The sequence below is a fragment of the Protopterus annectens genome, chromosome 1.part1 (assembly GCF_019279795.1).
Source record: "Protopterus annectens isolate FY-2018-M chromosome 1.part1, PAN1.0, whole genome shotgun sequence".
Lineage (NCBI taxonomy): Eukaryota > Metazoa > Chordata > Ceratodontiformes > Protopteridae > Protopterus > Protopterus annectens.
The window spans coordinates 341237367-341255838 of NC_056726.1; positions in this window are offsets into that span (position 1 = coordinate 341237367).

An 18472-nucleotide genomic window follows, 5' to 3' on the forward strand; every position below is an offset into this window, starting at 1 on the left:
TGTTGCATTTGATCAATAACCATATACCGAAATTCATGATCAGGGAACTCCATAACATGCCTAGCGAGGGCATTATTATGATTGGCTTTGGATATATTGTACTGATGTTCATAGATATGTTGTTTTACACAACGTTCTGTTTTTTCTATATAGAAACTTGGGCATAATTGGCATTGAGCCAAATATACCACAACTTTTGTTTCACATGTATATTTACCATTGATGTTAAAAATCTTGCCACCTATTTTAAATTTTGTAGTAACTTCTATATATTTACAATAGTGGCAGTGCCCACATTTTTTCATACCCCTATGTGGTATTTAAGGTTTCCTTCTAGGCTCTAGTAGGTTTTTCAAATTCAAGCCACATTTGAAAATAATTCTAGGTGTGTCACCCAGTTTCTGGTTAATTCCAGTATCTTCATTTATTAAAGCCCAATTTGTAATCAAGATACTCCTAAGTGTCCTGGCATCATTTGAAAATGGGGTAATGAAGCTCAAATTATAGCTAGTATTGGACATATTATGTCCTATAGTGACATCCTGTACTGACTCGCTTGATGTTTGGCACCTAACAGTAACAGTGCCCCAGTATAATATTGCTGCAAAGTGTCCTGCTTCCCTTTTATGTATCTTATATGTATCTATGAACATCAGTACAATATATCCAAAGCCAATCATAACAATGCCCTGGCTAGGCATGCCATGGAGTGATCATGAATTTCAGTATATGATTATTGATCAAGTGCAACAAGACATGGGGGAGAGCTTGGCCATTAAGGTTAGAGGAGAGAGAATTATTGTGCCAACTAAGATTAAATGCCCAGGCTTCCCTGGGTCTAAACGAATACAGTTCCCTGAAGTGTGTATTAAAGTTAAAATCACTAGACACTTAATAATTGTTTTGTGTGTGTGTGTGTGTGTGTGTGTGTGTGTGTGTGTGTGTGTGTGTGTGTGTGTGTGTGTGTATATGTATATATATTTTTTGTATAATCACACAATATGAATTTTTTATTTGAAATTTTAGATGCAGTCATAACATTTGCATTGACAAGTGAATTTTATGTGGAATGCAATTTTAAGAATCTCAGGAAGTGATGTCATGGTTACACATTCTATTTAAACTTGTGTGAATGAATGGTTGATGTCAGAAGAAGATTACTGATTGTAGTAAATGAAAGCGCTAACAATAAACGTGCTTGTTGGAACTATCATCATCTTTTTTGTTTTTCAATTATTGAAATTGGTCATTTTTTTGTTTATACTGTGGCATCATTCTAGGTGAGGGTAATATGTTGCTCAAGGCTAGGGATATACCTGCCTGGGACACATACTCAGTGAGTTACATCATGTCTCTCTTCATCTAGTCCAGTGAGGTATGTCTCAGGTCATTCACTCCAACATGAGCTATGACAGAGTCATAGTGGTACTTGTTGCCAAGAGCCCTGAATGCATGGGTGATCTGATGAATCCTGGCACCAAACACGCAGCTGACCATGACTTTCTCCTTATACAGCCTTAAGGGCTTGGTAGATGAGACACTGGTGCTGCTATGTGTCTTGGGTGCTGTGGGAACTGTGTTAATTGTAGCAGTCTTTTGTTTTGGAGGTCTCTGGTGTTTAGGTAAGTATTTTGACTTACATACATGTTGATTTTTGTGCTCGATGCATACTATGTGTATAAGTAGTGGTACTATTTGCATGAGTTGTGGTGGGTGAGTTGACAACCTCTTCAGTATTACTGTTTTGAGAGTAAGAGAGCAGGGATTCAAGATTCTTGGTGTAGCTACATCTCTCAAACTCTGTGCTAGAGTGAATTTTTAGTAGAAGGTTGTCAGTGTACATGATGTAGTTGCTACACTGCCTCAGGAGAACCAAGTCAAGAAGACTGGCAGGAGAAACAAGGGTAGTCCAACTGTCCATAATTTGGTCAGACCTTGTGGAGGTGTGTTGGATCTTGATCCTGGTACATGGGACATACATTGGCATGGTTTCAGAGAAAAGTGTTGGAATCAATTGTTACTCAGAGTGAGTGAGCTACAGGCAGCGTTAGAGATTCCTTATAACATTGTAATTCATCTGGAGGCAATGATTTAGGGTCAGTTCCTAAAAGGAAGTTGTTGGCTTAGATTGTGAGGGATTTTATGGTTTTGAGGCATATATATATTCTCAGACAGTAATGGTTTGGTCAGAAGTTATCCTTAGATCAGTGTGGAGACAGGCTTGTAGCTTTGAAAGGACTGAGTGGGCTAGACATTTTATGAATCATAGGGTGGTAAGAGTGGCTGATAGGATGGATTTGTGGATTCTAGCTCATAGCAATTTTGATGACAGACTAGAGTCAGTATAGGTCTGATAGTATCTACTTGAGTGATTTTGGTTTAGATTTATTTAATGTACATTTTTATTTATTATTGAAATAGTTCATACAAGGTTTGCAGTTTATGGAAAGGGAAACAACCTACCTTCAGCACAGACTGATGGGAGAAGTAAAAGGGGTTCATTTGGATGCAGAAACCTGTTTTTGTACCCCTTTTCTCTTTCTATTTGCTTTCTACCTAAACCGGAGTGAGTCGTGGTATACTGCTCAGAGGACAAGTGTTTCTGAGTAAGTTTTAGTGAGCAGTATGTTTTAACTCTACTTGTGATATTTGGTTTGGCTGGTGAGCATTCTCTAGGCTGTTAGAATTCATAATTCATTCAAATGCTGTTCATAAGTATTTTTTCATAGCTGTTTATTGGTTTGCAAGGTTATTTGGTTGTTTTGTTTGCAAGTTTTAATTTTAATAAATTGGTCACAATGGCTTTATTTGTGTGCTTATTTGTGTCTGGGCAGTGGGTTATGGACAAATAAAGTTTACTATGCAGACATATTTGTCCATATATGCCTGCCTTTTGTAATTTTGGGATGATGAGCTAGGTTAGAATGCGTGTTGGTATCTAAGGGAAGGAGATGAGGAGGGAGTAGATGGTAATAGGATGTGAGGTCATGCATGGGGTGAGGAGGAGAGGGTGGTTACAAGCTGGGTTGGGTGTGGTCTGGCCTCTTTGGCAAGGGTATGCAGTACATGCTCACCCTCCCTCCCATCTTTTTCCTGAGTTTGTGTTATGTGGTAGTTGGGTTTTAGGATGGCAGAGTAAGAGGGCTTAGTTTGAGTCCAGAAGCCCCCTCTTCGGCTCCCATTTTCTTCTCATTTGCCCTGCTATTTAAACTAGAGTGGTTTTACACTGCTCCAGGCACTTGGGTTTTGTTTATGTTACAGTGAGCAGTATGTTTTAATGTTGCTTGTGGTGTCTGGTTTCGTTTGTGAGCATTTCTTTACACTGTTGAAATAACTGTTCCAAATTATTTATTTTATTACAGGTTATTGGTTTGCATGGTTATCTGACTGTTGTGTTTGCAAGTTTTTTTAATTTCAATAAACTGGTGGCAATGGCTTTATTTGTGTGTTTATTTGTGTCTGGTCAGGGGTTATGGACAATTAATATTTAATTTATATTCATTACTTTTATTCTACTTATTTTTGCCTTGCCTCATACTCTGCCCCAGTGCTGTTTCTCCATTTCTGCTACATACTTCTGCACCATCTCTTCTCATTTTGTGTTATATACATCTACTTTTGTTCTCATCGTATCTCCACATCCTTTCCATTACCTGTGTATATTCCTGTTTATACTTTTAAATTGTGCATACATTTCTGTCTTTCACTTGCAAGTGCACTAATGCACGCTCATTGGGCCATAGTCCAAAAGAGTTGCTCTCAGGGTAAGTCTGCCTTTTATTTATTTATTCAGTTATTTATTTTATTTATTTGACATTTGTATACCGGGATGGTCCGAATGGGTCAGAGGGAACCCTTTTTCAGCAGAAGCCCAGTGAGAAAAGTTCCAACTACAGAGACTAACATACAAAATCTTTAAAAGCAAAGCATGTATAAAATCATTCTACAAAGAGCATTACAATAACATACAAAAAAGTATAATTGCACAGATGTTATAGATAACACTACAAAAGAAATTTACAAACAGTGATTATTTTTTATTGAGGGGTTAGTTGATATATGGCAGAGTGGAGGAAAAGGATAGCAGCAGCAAGGTAGGGGGCCAATGGAGGGGGTTAGTAGGAGCAGAGCATGGGCACAGCCAGTAGTTGTATAGGTGCTGTCTTAGGGAGGTTTTGAAGGCAATTAGGTTACAAATAATTCTTGCAAGTATTGGGAGTGAGTTGCGTGATTTAGCAATAGCGTGAGAGTATAGGCTCGGTCCAGATGTTTTAGAGGGTTTGGAGACTGACAAGACCTTTTTTATCTTCAGACCTAAGGGTCCTGTTAGGGTAATAGTGTTTGATGATGTAGTTCAGAGCTGAGCAGGCTAGGAATTTGTAGAGTGTGTTGTGTAGAGTAATTAGATGCACATACAGTAAGTGATTGGGGAATTCTACCCAGTTAAGTGTTTGTAAGGACGTATAATGATGTGTATTAGTTCTAGAGTTTGTGGCAAACGTGGCCACTTTGTTATAACACTGTTCCATGCTGGATCTAGTAGATGCCTGTAAGTTTGATTACAGGGGCACCATAAAGAAGGGATGGTAGAAGGAAAGTTTTGGCAATTGTAGTCCTGCTAGATGAGTTAAGGTACCATTTGTTTCTGTACAGTATCCCAAGTTTTGGTGTTTTTTATGTTTTGTTGAACATGGAGATCAAATTTTAAGTGATCATCAATGATTACATCTAGCAATTTTGTGTGATGTACTATTTCTATAGTGGTCTTGTCAACAGAGTGTACATCACCATCTACCTTCACTCCATATCACCTCACTCACACAATACCCAAATTGTACTGTCTCATCAGGCTGATACCCCCTACCTAATCCCCCCACTCTAACCACAACCTACATAAAGTATAGCCACACTTAAATCCCTACTCACTCCTGTAAAGATACCTACTAAAACTTCACAACAATACAGCAACACTTTGTCTGAGCAAAATGTGGCCCCTAACCTTTACATTAATAATAAGCCTCGCCATCACCTCACACTTAACTTCCTACCACTACCACTAGCACGTCAAAATTTCAGACTAAATCCTCTATCTGCTCTACCCAGTCACAAGATAAACCATATTTCTCAGTAATATCTCCTTCTATCTACAACATCTCAAATCTTGACCTTGCTACATAAAAAGTAACCCCACACCAACTAAACAACCACATTTACTCAAAATATAACACATCTACAATCAAATCCCTAAAACTATAATCCAAATAGCATCCCAAATCACACTTAGTGGACATGTGCACCCAAACCCTGACCCTACACACAATAACATCCCTCCCTGCTACCAGACAAATAACATTATAACCTTCCCCAGGAAATCAACAGATCTCCTTATACTTAACATAAACATAAGGAGCATACTGAACAAAATCCCAGAGCTACACACTACCCTGGCCATCTACTCCCCCGACATGGTCCTCCTCACAGAGACCTGGCTAAAACCACTAAACAATAATGACTTTGCTGCACGTGGTTACAATGTTCTTAGACAAGACAGAATATCCAAAAGAGGGGGAGTCATTGCCCTCCTCTTCAACAACAACCTGATCATCGAATTGTTAGCCACCAAACAACCCAAGTTCAGTAATAAAGAAACCATGTTCACTAAGCTGAAAATCAACTCAAAAAAGCACTTATATATAAGTGGTAACTATATACCCCCAACAATAACATTACTGCAGTAGAATCCATTCTAGACTGGACATCCCAAAAATTTCCACAAGCAACAATCATGCCAGGTGATGTAAATATCGACTGGCCCTCCTGCAACTCGTCCCACACCACTAACCACATCAACCTACACAGTATCACTAAACTAATCAAGACATGGGTAGATAAAGCATCAAAACAGTAGTCCATCTTAGACTGGATCATTACTAATAGAACATCTCAATCCTACATCTCAGGGTCCCTCCCAAGACACCCTCAGTGACCACCTCCCCACATTTATAATTAGACAACAAGTGAATCCATTAAAATCCTCCACCCTACAACAAATCCAGTAGAGTTTCAAAACCCATGACTTCATATCTGCACTTAATCAATGCAACTGCAGACCACTCTCATCTCTCCCTCTGGAAAGTGCCATAGACTACTTCAGTAACACTTTTCTAAACATTCAAATCATCTTGCCCCTATCAGAACTGTCAAAACTAAATCCAACTATGCCCCTTGGCTGACCAGCGATATCCATCTACTACTAAAACAAAGAGATAAAGCATGGGACTCATGGTGGCAAAATAAAACTCAAACAAATAGATAAGCATACCAGGAACTAAGGAACAAAGCCAAAAAATTTGGACAGATAAAAGGAACCACTATATAGGCATTCAAACCAAACACAAAAATAACCCACAAAAATTCTGGGCTGCCATTAATAAAATTCTACAACCAGGAAAGACCAGTACTCCACACCCAAACAGTGACACCACCACCAATAATATTACCTCCCAATTCAACAAACACTTCACCAAATCCATCCTAGTCCTCATATTAGTTCTCCCACTTCATACCCGAACCTATCTTCCAAACCAGTAGACCAAAACCTCTTCTCCTTACAGCCTGTCCCAAATAGCACAATATATAAATACCTAACTAGGCTTAAACCCACAACCCTGGCCGCTGACAAATTACCTGCAGGATATCTAAACGTTGCAGCCAAAGCCATCTCTTACACAGTCTCCATGCTCATTAACTGCTCTTTATCAGAGCAACACGTTCCTTCTCTGTGAAAAATTTTGCATATAATACCACTCCACAAAGGCGGTAACTCTGTGGAACTAATTACTATCCAATTGCCATTATATCCCCCTTATCTAAAATCCTCAAAAAGTGTATACATTTCCAAATACTAATTTCCTCACTAATAAACTGTTAACCAACACCCAGCATGGATTCCATCCCAATCACAGTACTACCACAGCCCTTATTAGCTTTAAGAACACAGTAAACCAACATCGAAACAATGGTAGCCTAGTATCCACTGTATTCCTAGATTTCTCCAAGGCCTTCGATACTGCCTCCCATCCCAAACTCTTTTCTGCTCTCTCTGATCTTAATCTCAGCCACCCCACACTAGCGTGGTTTCAAGAGTATCTAACCAACTGCCAACAAGCAGTAAAATGGCAAAACTCCTTATCGTCCCTCCTACCTGTCACCTTAGGGGTCCCCAAGGATCCATTCTTGGACCTCTCCTTTTCAACAAATTCACCAACCAACTCCACAAAGCTACCTGGCATGCCACTCTAGTCCAGTATGCCAATGACTCCACTCTAATCTGCTCTACCCTATCACTCCCTCAACTCCAGGTATTGACACAAGAGTCATTTACTGCTGTTGAAACCTGGTTAGCCAATTTTCAATTAATACTTAACCCCAATAAAACACAGCTAATGATATTCTATCCCACTAGAGCCTTAGACCCCCATACCACCATTCACAATATTCTCAGCTAATAACAATCCTATCACACCTGTCCAACACACCAAACTTCTAGGGGTTATAGGTTCATAGGTTCATACTAGGCTATCTGCCCTGAGGCAATTATAAGCCTAGCCCGATTCTGTATGGCTTACGCCACCCCTTGATTTGAGTATACTGTGCCCTTTAAGGTTTAGTTTACTGTGCCTCTGTCTAATAGTGACACAGGAGTAATCCCTGGGACAAACCTATGATCCCCCATCCACCTATCGAGATTCTTCTTGAAGAGATTCAGTGAGGTGCTCTGCCTCACATGAATTGGAATTCTATTCCAGAGCGAAGGGAGCTTCTGGGTTATGAACCTGTCCCTCCAGCAAGTTCTATTTATTTCTGTGCTGAGGTTCAAGTCCCTCGAGCGTGTGGCTCTAAGGGATTTAGATTTACTGAGGTGGAGCATGTCCATTAATTCTGGATTTGACATAGCTTTGTATGTCATAGATCGCCTCAAGTAGGCGGTATGCAACTGAGTAGAGCTGGAGTTTTTAACCGAGCAGCATATGGCATCTGTTTGAGACCCTTGATCCTCTTGGTGAGATACTTTTGGGGTCTTTCTAATTGCTGCAGGTGTCGGGTAAGGTACATCCCAAAAGGGGCATTGTATTCTATGATGGGCCTGATGAGGGATGAATAAAGAACACGATTACCTCTCTTGATCTAGATGTGAAACCCTTCGTGATGAGGTTGGCTATGTAGAAGGTCTTTCTAACCACTTTGGCAATGTGGTTTTCAAAGGAGAGATTCTTATCAACTTGGCTCCCCAGGTCCCTAATAACTTTCTCTACTTAATGGGTTTCCGCTATGTGGTAATTTGTGGGCACATTGTTTTGCCAAAGGGTATGACTATACATTTTTGGCATTTAGCTTTTAGACCATGGTGCTGGCACCAGTTATCTGTCTCTGTGAGACCTTTTTGAAGGATGTTTGTGTCAGCTGGAGAGTTGATTATGGTGCCCAGTTTGCAGTCGTCTGCGAACTTGGTGAGCCATAGTCCTCCCACATTTGCCTGTACCTCGGAAAAGTATATACCGAACAAGAGTGGTCCCAGGACAGAACCCTGTGGGACGCCACTTGTGACTGGTTATAGTTTCATAGTTTCATAGTAGTGTACTAGGCTATCTGCCCGGGGGCATTTATAAGCCTAGCCAACAGTGATGTGGCTTTACGCCACCCCATACTATATAGTTGCGCCTCTCTAGTAGTGACACATGTGGAACCCCATTATTTAGTAAACTATACCTCTGTCTAGTAGTGACACTGAGGTCACTCCCGGGGTAAACTTGCGATCTCCCATCCATGCATCGAGATTTTTCTTGAACAGTGCCAATGAAGGGCTCTGTCTCACGTGAACTGGGATTTTGTTCCAGAGTATGGGTAACCTCTGTGTTATGAATCTATCCCTCCAGCATGTCCTATTCATATTTGTGCAGAGGTTGAAATCTTTAGCTCGTGTGGTTCTGGTGGATTTGGATTTTTGAGATGGAGCATGTCCATCAATTCCTGGTTGGACATGGCCCTGTATGTTAGGCACAAATCACCTCTGAGCAGGCGGTATGCTACTGAATAGAGCTGGAGTTTCTTTAATCTAGCTGGATAAGGCACATGTTTTAGACCTATGATCCTCTTGGTGAGGTACTTCTGGGGTCTTTCCAGTTGTTGCATGTGCGGGTGAGTTACAACACAAATGGAGCATTATTTCCAATCATGGGCCTGACAAGGGAGGAATACAGAGGTACAATGACCACCTTTGATCTGGATGAGAATCCTTCATGATGAGATGGGCAAGGTAGAAAGTCTTTCTGACCACTTTGGCAACATGGTTGTCAAAGGAGAGGTCACTATCGACTTGAGTCCCCAGGTCTCTGATTACATCTTCTGTATTCAGTGGGTTATTGTCTACGTGATAGTTTGTGGGTACTTTGTTTTTCCCAAAGGGATGACTATACATTTTTGGCTAAGTTTGAGGCCATGATTCCGCACCAGTTGTCCGTTCAGTGAGACCTTTCTGAAGGATGTGTGTGTCGGCAGGTGAATCCACTATGGCACCCAGTTTGCAGTCATCTGCAAACTTTGTCAGCCATAATCCTTCCATATTTGCTTTCACATCTGAGAAATAAATGCCGAATAGAGTGGACCCAAGACTGAGCCCTGTGGGACACCACTTGTGACTGGTTTTGAGTCTGACATGGCTCCAGCAATTTTAACCTTATGGGTTCTGTTTTTTGCTACCCATCTTGTGACATATGGATTTACATTTAGGCTGCTGAGCTTGTCAATGATGCCAGAGTGTGGTATTGTGTCAAAGGCCTTAGCCAAGTCCAAATAGGCAGTGTGGACAGCCTTGCCCTCATCGATGGCACTAGTGACTGTCTCAAAGAAGTCAACCAGGTTTAAGAGGCAGGATCTGCCTTTTACAAAACCGAACTGTGTGGGATCAAGGGTCTGCAGATCACCAATGTCGCCATTTATGAGTTCCATGATGATCCTTTCCATAGCCTTACAGATCAGGCTGGTCAAACTTATGGGGCGGTAGTTACCTGGGTCAGTAGAATTACCCCCTTTGTGGGAGGACCACTGTTGCTGCTGTGCCAGTGTTCAGGTACATATCCTGTAGTGAGGCTAAGATTGAATAGAGTTCTTAGGGGCGGTTTAGTTCATCTTGGAGTTCACGTGAATACACCGGGGATACCATCGGGTCCCATAGATGCTGTGTTTTTTGCCTTGTTGAGTGCTGATTTCACCTGTGTGTCTGTGATGACAGGTAGGTTACATTCAGCAGGGATAGTTATTTCATCATCATATATCACAACATGAAATTCGATATACACATTGCACAGACAATACAGAAAGTCCATAAAAAACTCAGAACCCTATATAGATGCAAAAAAAAAAGTACCTCCCAATGACAGTACAGCCACCATCGCAAGAACCCACCTACTATCTAAAAAGCACTTATATATAAGTGGTAGGTATATACCCCAACAATAACATTACTGCAGTAGAATCCATTCTAGACTGGACATCCCAAAAATTTCCACAAGCAACAATCATGCTAGGCGATGTTAATATCGACTGGTCCTCCTGCAACTCATTCCACACCACTAACCACATCAACCTACACAGTATCACTAAACTAATCAAGACATGGGTAGATAAAGCATCAAAACAGGAGTCCATCCTAGACTGGATCCTTACTAATAGAACATCTCAATCCTACCTCTCAGGGTCCCTCCCAAGACACCCTCAGTGACCACCTCCCCACATTTATAATTAGACACCAAGTGAATCCATTAAAATCCTCCACCCTACAACAAATCCAGTAGAGTTTCAAAACCCATGACTTCATATCTGCACTTAATCAATGCAACTGCAGACCACTCTCATCTCTCCCTCTGGAAAGTGCCATAGACTACTTCAGTAACACTTTTCTAAACATTCAAATCATCTTGCCCCTATCAGAACTGTCAGAACTAAATCCAACTATGCCCCTTGGCTGACCAGCGATATCCGTCTACTACTAAAACAAAGAGATAAAGCATGGGACTCATGGCGGCAAAATAAAACTCAAACAAATAGATAAGCATACCAGGAACTAAGGAACAAAGCCAAAAAAAAATTCGGACAGATAAAAGGAACCACTATATAGGCATTCAAACCAAACACAAAAATAACCCACAAAAATTCTGGGCTGCCATTAATAAAATTCTACAACCAGGAAAGACCAGTACTCCACACCCAAACACTGACACCACCACCAATAATATTACCTCCCAATTCAACAAACACTTCACCAAATCCATCCTAGTCCTCATAGTAGTTCTCCCACTTCATACCCGAACCTATCTTCCAAACCAGTAGACCAAAACCTCTTCTCCTTACAGCCTGTCCCAACTAGCACAATATATAAATACCTAACTAGGCTTAAACCCACAACCCTGGCCGCTGACAAATTACCTGCAGGATATCTAAACGTTGCAGCCAAAGCCATCTCTTACACAGTCTCCATGCTCATTAACCGCTCTTTATCAGAACAACACGTTCCTTCTCTGTGGAAAGTTTTGCATATAATACCACTCCACAAAGGCGGTAACTCTGTGGAACTAATTACTGTCCAATTGCCATTCTATCCCCCTTATCTAAAATCCTCGAAAAGTGTATACATTTCCAAATAATAATCTCCTCACTAATAAACTGTTAACCAACACCCAGCATGGATTCCATCCCAATCACAGTACTACCACAGCCCTTATTAGCTTTAACAACACAGTAAACCAACATCGAAACAATGGTAACCTAGTATCCACTGTATTCCTAGATTTCTCCAAGGCCTTCGATACTGCCTCCCATCCCAAACTCTTTTCTGCTCTCTCTGATCTTAATCTCAGCCACCCCACACTAGCGTTGTTTCAAGAGTATCTAACCAACTGCCAACAAGCAGTAAAATGGCAAAACTCCTTATCGTCCCTCCTACCTGTCACCTTAGGGGTCCCCAAGGATCCATTCTTTGACCTCTCCTTTTCAACAAATTCACCAACCAACTCCACAAAGCTACCTGGCATGCCACTCTAGTCCAGTATGCCAATGACTCCACTCTAATCTGCTCTACCCCATCACTCCCTCAACTCCAGGTATTGACACAAGAGTCGTTTACTGCTATTGAAACCTGGTTAGCCAATTTTCAACTAATACTTAACCCCAATAAAACACAGCTAATGATATTCTATCCCACTAGAGCCTTAGACCCCCATACCACCATTCACAATATTCTCAGCTAATAACAATCCTATCACACCTGTCCAACACACCAAACTTCTAGGGGTTATCATAGATCACAACATGAAATTCGATATACACATTGCACAGACAATACAGAAAGTCCATAAAAAACTCAGAACCCTATATAGATGCAAAAAAAAAGTACCTCCCAATGACAGTACAGCCACCATCACAAGAACCCACCTACTATCTACACTCCTCTATGCCTCCCCCATACTCATCAACCTAAACAAAGCAGACTTTAATAAACTAAACACCTGCTACAATAAAATGCTAGGTTTGCTACTGACTCACCCTTCAGGACACATCACTGCATAGCGATCAAGCAACTATTCTGGCTAGAATTACCCAAACTGCTCAAATATAACCAGCTTATAATAGCCCACCAAATGTTATATTATCCCCGATAGAGTTCATGCTCTTCAAGGTCTACTTAAAATCTACTCTAACAAATGCCTGCTAAGATCTACCAGTAAAGCAGTGGCTGACATAGGCAAAAGCAACAATAGCTCTGGGGACTCTTTGTTTTCCATTTCTGTTATAAAAGCATGGAATATCATCCCTGTAGATATTAAGACCACTGAAAACAAAAATAATTTCAAAGAAATCCTCTGGTCCCATTTAGATAGTTCTTGGTTATGTAATTGTTCTGATCCTGGGTAGCTTCATTTAATTAGATCATATCATACCTTAACCTTCTATGAAAGCTTGCAATAACTCCTTTCTATACTCTTAATCAATGGGTGTTTACTGTACTAGCCACTGATGAGTGTAACCAAATGACTAAACAAAATGCCCTTTCAACTGTATTGTTTATTGTAACACACTGATCTCCTTGTAGTATATCTACTTTTTTGCTCCTTTCTTGGCCTTGAAACTGTACTTTATTAACTTTTGATGCTGTACTGTACTTTATTAACATGTGTATTGTATTTACTGTATTTGCTGTACAAATCTTTGTGAAGCTTTTCTCGCCGGGCCCCCGCTGAAAATGGGATCCATGCCCAGTCAGACTTTCTCAGTAAATATATGTAAAATAAATAAATAAAATAAATGTTGAATTGAAGAAGGTTGATAGGGCAATTTTGGGGCTGGAAAAGAAGTACCTTAGTTTTCTTGGTGTTAAAGAATATTTAGGGTATGGTAAGCCAGGATTCAAAGGCAGAGAAAGTTTGTTGTGTGGTGGAGAGTAGAAGGGATGGTATGGAAGAAATTCAGATAATAGTGGAGTCATCTGCATACTGAATGAGCATTCCAGAAGATGAGGCCATGTGTAGGTCATTTGTGAATTTATTGAACAGTAGAGGTCCAAGGATACCACTCCAGTGGGGTTAGATAGAAATGGAGAGATATTATTAGACCATTATATTGCTTGTTTTTGATTATGTAAGTAACTGTGGAACCAATGAAGGGTTGGAGTGGTTAGGCCTAAGTGAGAGAGCCTGTCAAGAAGTAAGGAATGTGAGATAGTGTCAAATGCCTTTGAAAGATCAGGAAACAGAGCTGATACCAAGTTACCTGAGTCTCTAGCTTAGTTTAAAGATCCTTTAAAGGATAGGCGGTCTGTTTATGTGCTGTGATATGGCCAGGAACCATGTTGGGTATTGAAAAGAAGGTTGTTTTATAGCAGATATTTCATGAGTTGCTGATGTATACATTTTTCATGTATTTTAGAGATGGTGGCAATGTCAGAGGAGTCACCCCCTTTGCGAATAGGGATGATGTGGGACATTTTTCAGATGGTTGGCACTAATGATTCAGGTATGGATCGATTAGGCAGGAAGCTAATGGGGTAAGTAGAGAGCCAGCAGCTAGTTTTAGGAATTGAGGAGGGAAGTTGTCTACAGAGGTAGAGTAGGGTTTAAGTGTCTTCAGTAGTCTTTTTATAAGGCTAATAGGTATTGGTTGTAGTGAAAAAAGAGGTCAAATTCATGGAAGGAGATTTGGCCCATTGCAGTAGAAAGGGTCAGTGCCAGGTGGCAGGGTGCTGCCATGGATATTTTGGGGGTGAGTACCAGATGAGGGGGTACTGCCATGGGTAGTAGAGGAGAGGCTGCTGGTATAGGGTGTTATAGTGATCACATCAGCTATGGATTTTATAAAATGATTGTTGAAGTCATTGGCTAGGTGATAAGGTGAGGTAATGGGAAGAAGAGTAGTGGAGTTTTTTTTTATCCTGGTTTAAGTAAGCTTGAGATTGAAGACCAGAATTTTTTTGATTGGTTTTGTGGTCCTGTTGTAGGTGGGTGTAGTAAAGTTGTTTATCTTTGGTAACCTGTCTTTTTACTTTATTATGTCTGTCCTGTTTCCAAAGATTTTCTCTCAGTAGTAAGTGACTTACTTCATTATAGGGCCTACCTATAAACAGGCTTACACAGGAGTCCAGATTCCAAAACACTTGATCTGAGCCTGCTCCCTGTGTAAGTAGTCACTTACACTGAGAGCACATCTTTTGGACTCAGGCCCTTTGTTTTCTTCCCTTCCAACCATTCATACAACAATGTTTTTACATGCCTCCCTCGTTATTTTACTTTGCTGCATGACTGCATTGTAATATATATATATATATATATATATATATATATATATATAGAGAGAGAGAGAGAGAGAGATAAATATATATATATATATATATATATATATATATATACAAAGAGAGAGAGAGAGAGATAAATATATATATATATATATATATATATATATATATATATATATACAGAGAGAGATAAATATATATATATATGTGTGTGTGTGTTCAACAGAAGTCACACATTTTCCCTCATCAATGTTTAACTACATTATATTATGTATATTGAATGTTCTAGGTACGTATGTACAAAGTAAAATATAATCATTTTAAATTACATTTTTTGCCTTCTTTGAGGTCATCATTCCTGAAAAGAATCTTTGGACAAGTGCACTTCCCTGGTTAGTATATGCATAAATAAACAGATAGATAAATGAACTGTAAACTATTGAAAGAAACCAAACAAATATAACTACAAAGACGGTATTTTACACACCCTTACAACTCCGAATGTGTAAACATGCTAGCTATGAGAGGAGAATCTGGCTTGTCAGCACTTTTCCATGATCTCACTATTATAAATACAACAGCTTCAGTGAAATGGGAAATCTTTAAAATATATTCAGTGATGCTGGTTCCACTGAAACCCTACTTGAATAACACAAGAGATCCCACACCTGCCTTTGGTTACACAGAATAAGCTATACCCAGTTTGCCAAAGTTTGGTTAATCCTTCCTTGCGTTGTCTCTATATGTAAATAAAGATATTATATATATATATATATATATATATATATATATATATATATATATATATATATATATATATTTGTGCTTTTTTGTTTCATTAATTTGTTTCATGATGGAATTTCTTCAAAGGTTTAATTTCCACCCATAGCTTAGATGTGTAAGCCTGACCATGCCTCCATTTATCATTATACAAACACAGAGGTATCTAGTGCCAGTGATCAGTTAACCCTGCTTTCCTTTATCTAATGTAATGGCCACATTCCTAATGTGCCAGATTTGTGGTGTACAGGAGCTCAGCCATTGCTGCAACAGTTCCTAATTACGAGAAAAGTTGTCTATTATTCTTGAAATCTTTCTGCTCTTTTAAATACAAAACTCACATTGCTCATAATAACCCAAATGTCTTATAGCTTTGTTTTCCTGTAACTTTTTAGAAATGCCTCTTGCAAACTTGCTACTCATCCATTATTCATTCAAACCAATGACCACTGAGATTGTAAGCACTAACATAACTTCCTAGGCATTTTGAGAAAAAAATCTGCAATTGTAAAAGAACTAAAACAAAAACAATTTAAACAAGAAATGCCTAACAGGGCTTAGGACACCAGCTTAAACACTTCCATGTAAGTATTGTCTGCATGACTTAAGAAATAAGCAATAGCGGTTTTAAAAGATAATACAGTTAGACACACAGCAGAGAAATACACAAATATCTAGTGTGATAAAAGCATTTTTTCTGTGGTCTTGTTAAGCACATAATTACGTATACAAGATGATTTTTAATAATGTAGACATGGAACCACATGAACAATAATTTATCTTTTCCTTTGCCTTCACTAAATTGTACAACAGTGTTTTAGATGTATGTTGATTTAAAGCAGTTTTAATTATCTACAAAATGGGTCTAGGATTGTGGGATGAAGACACAAGGCCAAACACCAAAAGACTTGCACTCAAAGTAAGTCTCTTAGCCCTAGACTTGCTCTCAGAGCAAATGACTTACTCTGAGCAAGCCTTTTGTAATCTGGTCCCCCAGTGTAAGCCTATTTATACATAGGCCTTACACTGAAGTAAGTCACTTACACCAACAAGTCTTTCATAATCAGGGCACACTTACACCAGAATAATTCACTTACAATGAGAGCAAGTCTTTTGGAATCAGGCCCATAGTCACTTGCACACTATACACTTGACAAGGTATGCAACAAATGTCCTCAACTTATATTATAAAAATACTAGATCTAATTTCCAGACAAAATATTACAGACCTATTAGATTCCATACATCTTGGGTCTCTGGTCCCCTGACTATTGCAGGTAGAAATGCCACAGGACTTCTCTTTCACATTTGAACTGTTGTTTGCATGTACTTCAGCAAATGCATAGATTGCACTTTTGAATCCCTCAGGTATACACATATTCTTTATGACAACTGGAAATAAACTTCTCATTTGTGTTCCCTTAATACTCTAACCTTTTAGTATATAAATATATTATGTTCTTTGTAAGTACAAATATTTTTTTCCAGATGTACCTGCCTCAAACACATCTCTTTTGCACTCATACAGATCAATTACATCAAATGCATGCAAGGCTTTACATACCATGTGTTCTTTTTCCATTCAACATAAAATATCATGGGTCCATCTAACTATTAGCCATTAGATTTGTCTAGGCAAATTAATACAGCTGCCTTAAATAATCAGACAGAAGGTAAGTTAGGATAATAACTAAAACATAGTGGCTACTACTGTACATATATCACCCCTACGTGTTTTTTTCATATTGTCCCCTTCTGTCCTACAAAATTCCAGACACAGCAATGGACTTTGAAACCAGTTTATTATTATAATACAGCAACTCACAAAGAGTGAAACATAATTTGCAAACAGAGTAACTGAATGGAGATTGTGGCATGAACAGGATGTAAATGTATTTGGCTAATCAGATGTGGATGGCATGCAGGCAGAAGCTGCTATAGTTAAAGAAATGATACAAGAAAGGCAGGAAAGCATCCAGGGGCAAAGGGAGTAATTAAAGGAAGAGATAGAAACTGGGTTAGTTGTGTGAATTTTTTGATACAGAGTGCAAATGTTTTATTGATAGGAGCGTACAGGAGAAGGTTGTAGTCTGTTATAGAAATTATACTTCAGGATACACACTTAAATAAAGGGGAGCATCAGCATTTGGCAAGCAAAATAAAAATGTCAGGGTACCATGATACCCTAGTGGGACATAGGAGCAGCACCATTATTATATTGCTAAAAGACAACACTTTGGCAAAAGTGGATGAAGAAATTGTGGATGGGATGGAAGGATATGTACTAGTAAACGGCAGTTGCAGGGGCTTCAGTATCACCCTGGGATCAATTTACACCCCCAAGAAATGAAAATACAAGAAATAAAGCAAATAATAGGGACCATATTGACATATCAACAGAAAAAAGTTTTAATAGGCATAAGGATATCAATGGGGGGGGTGGGATACTTACAGAATTATATGAAAATATTTGAAATGACAGAATCAGGAAAGGCAAAACCAGGATTCACATATTATAGTGGGATGTATCAAAATGGGGCTCAACTAAATGGGATATATATATATATATATATATATATATATATATATATATATATATATATATATATATATATATATATATGTATATAAAAAAAGGACACTTCTACATGGAAACATGGAAACAAAGTAATAACATATCCCACTTTATTATGCGATCACTCTCCCATGCAGATAGAACTGATAGAAAGGTGAGTGGATGTAGGGGAGAAACACTGTCAGTTTCTGACTTATTTGATGAAGAGGGAATTGTGAAGGAATCATTAACAAAATTTGTGACAGAGGAGGATTTGGCAGTAGCTTGAGATAGGG